Consider the following 4,990-nt stretch of genomic DNA (forward strand, 5'->3'; position numbering starts at 1 on the left):
TCTCAATTGGAATTTCCGAATTCTGCCCCCGTGTGTGTTTGTGTATGGGCAATGGGTGTACATGAATTCTCCCAGGCCTCTGCAAACGTTTGTATACGTACATATATACGGTATATAGTACAGTACTTATTAGGAGTAGTGGTTAATTTATGGAATCTGCTATGGTTGTGTTGGGGACATCAGTCGCAATCTTGGAATAACGTTAATTGGCCACAAAAGACTAGAAAGTAGAAACATTTTTCAAGTTTATAGGAGTTCTTGAATTTGGGATATCTTAATCAGTGTTTTGCTAGAAAGTAGGGAAATTTTGTTTAGGATGATGGTGTCTAGGGTGTATCACTATCACCTTAATAAGTGGTAAATTTTGATTTTTCACTTGATAAATGGTCTTTAGCATAAATTGAACACGGTAATTTTTGTTACTTAATTTTTTAAAAAAATAAATAAATAATTAGATACTCAAATTTACGCTTTTTTAATTTTTTAAATTAATTTATAAAATAAAAATTTAAAAAATATAATATTAAAATTAAATCACCCATTTTAAATTTGTTTCTCTTCAATAATAAATCAGATGATTTAATTTATTTAATATCAATTTGAAAAAAAATGTACTCCGTACAAATAAAAAACATCCATGTTTTCAATATCAACTTACAACACACATATTTTATTCATTAAAAAGAATAAAATAACAATTAGGTTTATAGAGATTTCAATTTTTAACTAATTAGTCTTTAAAAAAATACTAATTTAGTTCTTTATAATAACAAACGATGTATATACTATGTTCTTCTATAAAATCTAGATTCTCTAATATTTTGATTTCTGACTAATTAATTTTTAAAAAAAAAAATAAATATATATATTAAAAATAAATTAAATTACACATATATTTATACACAAATACATTAATAGCTAGTTTTAGTAGCTAATATTAATGTGCGAATAACATTTTTGTAGTAAATAATGAATATATATATATCTTTTTGTCTATAAATAGTGTGAAACAAAATTAAGTTTTTCATGTATCTCATTATCTATAATAGTAGATATCACATTGCTCCCACATGAATATGAAACAATGTAATTTTAAGCCATAAAACATTATTATTTTTTGAATTTTCATATAACATTTATTAATTATTCTATTTACTATGAATTATATTAAAATAAGTGAAATTTTATTTCAAAATTTATTATCTATATAATAACAATATTTTATAAATAAATACGTCACAATAATTATCAACACATATAAACACCACCATTAAATATCACTTTACTTAAAAAAAATTAGCCGAAAGTAGGAAAGTAGGATCCTTTCAATCCATAATTAACGACAATACAATGCTTTCTTGGTTTATGTTACAAGCAGTGTTATTTTTTGGTGACTCGTTACAAGCAGTGTTTAAGTACACATGCCTAGTAACCAATAACGATGATTGCCCTAAAGAATGTTACAAAAAAGATTAATCTATCTGTCTATCTATTATATATTATTAAAATTAGGGCATAAAGATATTTTTTATTTATTTTATTTAATTTATTTGAATATATTAATTAATTAATTAAATTAAGATAAATATTAAATTATGTAATATTTTATTTTATTACATTAATTATAATTAATTAATAATATTATTTTTTTTGTCTTTGATTAGTAATTTTTAAGAGTATTATAATCAATTATTATTTATTTTTATTACGATAAATATTAAATTATTTAATATTTTATTTTAATTATTTGATTAAATGAATTTTTTAATTTGTATTAATTTTTCGTCTTATATATTTTAATTAATAATTTTTAAAAGTATTATAATTTTTACATGACATACTTATAAGATATTTTTTATTTATTTAACTTATTTCATAGTCAAATAATTATAATTAATTTATTATATTAATTATTTAATTTAATTAATTCAAATATATATTATTTGATTCAATTTGTTATCACATTAATATTTGAATCAATATTTACTAAATGTTTTTCTTCATTTTTTTCTTTAATTTTAAATATTTTAATTTTAAATTTCATATTTTATTCATTATTTTATTTTTAATTTTAATATCAAATCTAATATTTTTATTAATATTTTTTTACCCTAACTCTTATCTGCAAGTTGTAAAAAGTTAAACTCTAATTTACTCCTACAAATATCAATTTTTCTCTTATAATTATTAAAATCTAATAAATAAAATTAAAATTTAAAATTTATATAACTATCGTCACATACATAACATAAATTAAAATAAAAACTTAAATATAATACAATATTATTAATTATTTTATATATATTATATATATACCGGGCAGGTATTACCCAAAGCCGATCCTACACCGTTTAAGATCTCGTCCCGCTAAAACTCATTTCGGTGCGAGTAATTACCTGCTACAAATGAATAGGGGCGGATTAAGTACCTGTGAGTTCGGATAGTATTCGTACCCTATTACCCTTACCCAAAATAAAATCAGGTTTAATAAGGATAAAAGTCCACCATAAAAAAAGTAGCCTTTTTTACTTACCCGATCTCTTGAGAGGTTGAACAGCCTTACTTATTTAAATAATTAACTACTTTTTTAAATATCTCCTACTAATAAAGGTAAAACTACTTTTAAAAAAATGGTTATTTAATATATTATAAATACACTGACATACTTTAGATATATTCAAGTTTTAATCTACTAAAAACCTACTTAAAATTCTTACTAACTTAAATATTAAAATCTTTTGCAGGTACCATTTTCTTTTCAACAAAAATTCAAATGACAGTACTTTGATACTAGTATAAATCAGACCGTAATGGGAGAGCAGAGTCTCAATTAGGGGTGAAAGTAGAAACAGGCCAAGCTTTACTCGTAACAGACCTAACATGTCATGTAGTTCATTAGTTTGAGTCTAACATGTTATAGACTCTTTATAAAGTACTATGTCTGACTTGTTATTCAGCCTGACTTGAACTGAAGTCTATTAAAAAGTTAAATTTTTTTTACAAAAATAAATATTATTTAAAAATTTTATTTTTTAATAAAAATATTTATATATAATATGTCATATTTAATATTTACAAAAAATTTTAATCTTTTAAAGTATTTAAAATATACAAAAATATTTATAATAAAATATAATAAATTTAAAATATATTTCATAATTTTATTAATAAAAAAATTATTTATATATTTAATTATGTTTTAATAAATTTAAATAGATTTAATAAACCAATAAAATTAATTAATAAATCTAGGTATGATTTATTAATATATTAGGACTTTTAAAAAAGGACGAACTTATACCTATTTAAACTTTTTTCACCCTTAGTCTCAACTCATACCGAGCTTTTTAAGTGTCGCAGTTAATTTTTTTATTGTTTAATTTATCAGGCTTTGATTATTGGATTTAAAACTTTAAATGGTACGGGATAGCCCAGTTGTGCCTTTGTCACTGTGTGCTGGATGGGTCCCGGACTCTAGGTTTATTGTTTACTAAAATTTAATTTGGTAAAATTTTATTTTTTAAAAGTAGCTTATGAAAATTATATTTTAAAAAATAATTGTTTAAAAATTATAGCACTTGCATTTAATAAAATTATGTGTAAAATAATTTTTAATAAACACAAGTACTACACATACACCATAAAAACTATAGTTGAGGCCAACATATTTTTATAATAACAATAATAATAATAGTAATTAAAAACAGGTTAAATTACATTTAATTGAATTTATATGTGCTTGTAAAATAATTTAATAGGTCATTTTAGCTATATTTTGGTATTTTTTATATTAATTTATGAATAAAAAATCAAAATAAATATGTCAATGTAAATAAATACTGAAATGTGTATGCTTAAATATACTAAAAAATTTACGTTCGGACAAATTTTTTTTATTATTTTAGAATAAATGAATAATAAAATAATATATGCTTAAATACCAACACAAAACTAATTATAAGTCATAATAATTTAACAAAGTATATATTATGAGATCAATCACTGCTAGAAAAAAAGAAAAAAAAAACTAACATTATATCTTGTTACCACTTATTTCAAGATATGATATTTCTATATCAACTCATAAATACTATAATAATTTCATTTGTCATTCAAAATATTATTATTCAATAAATTCAAAAAAAATATATTATTATAAAATTATCAACTGAATAATTGTTAAATTTAATTTATTATAATGTTTAATTATTCCAAATATTTAAATTCTTTAATTCAAAATCTAATATTTATACCCTCAACACTAATTCTAATACTATTAACGGCAATTTCAATGCAAACAAATTAAACCATTATCAAATTTAACATTGGAACCGTCCATCTAATATGACTTAACAATATCTGTAATGGGCCCTCGAGCAAAATTCTATTTCTCCTATTGGAAATTTGGAATAGGTTACGTGGGATAAACAAAATGGAATTTAGAGCATTCAATTGCAAATAAAACTATCAATCAATTTAGGTAAGACATGCTATTATCATTTTGATAACACCTAAAATTTTTCCTTTTTTATTTCTCGAGGATGCGGAGATATTTTTAGTTAAAATTTTATTATTTTCCTTTTTTATTGATATTTGTCATCTACACACGTAGAAGAAACTATCCATCTACACGATAGTATGCGCCATTTTTGTATATATTTAAGTGCTTTCAACAAATAAGAAAAGGGCGTCACTCACATATGGCGGTTAAAACATCTTATTTTTTTTGAATGGTAACGTGGCTTTTTTAAATTGTAACATGCGTCCAGTAATAGATCTCAATATAGCAACACTTAATTTAGTAAAGATTTTCTTAATTGGTTTGGCACAATATGATTAAAGTGGTGATGGAAGTAGATAAATAAATAAAAAAAAAATATTTGGAGTGAGTCAGACATGAGAAAAAGCTTTGGGTTGGACAACAAAATAGAACAGTAATGTTATACTATATTATTTATATTTTTTATAGGAATAAATTTTTGTTCTAAAT

The 4,990-nt window shown here is 21.8% G+C and overlaps 1 protein-coding gene across 1 annotated transcript in view; it reads right to left on the bottom strand.

Annotated features, from left to right (window-relative positions):
* LOC107483243 (endoribonuclease Dicer homolog 2) overlaps positions 1 to 4,990 on the bottom strand; it is a 16,110-nt gene that overhangs the window by 8,614 nt on the left and 2,506 nt on the right. The gene's annotated exons all lie outside the window — the stretch shown is intronic.

Source organism: Arachis duranensis, chromosome 4 (assembly GCF_000817695.3).
Source record: "Arachis duranensis cultivar V14167 chromosome 4, aradu.V14167.gnm2.J7QH, whole genome shotgun sequence".
NCBI classification, from domain to species: domain Eukaryota; kingdom Viridiplantae; phylum Streptophyta; class Magnoliopsida; order Fabales; family Fabaceae; genus Arachis; species Arachis duranensis.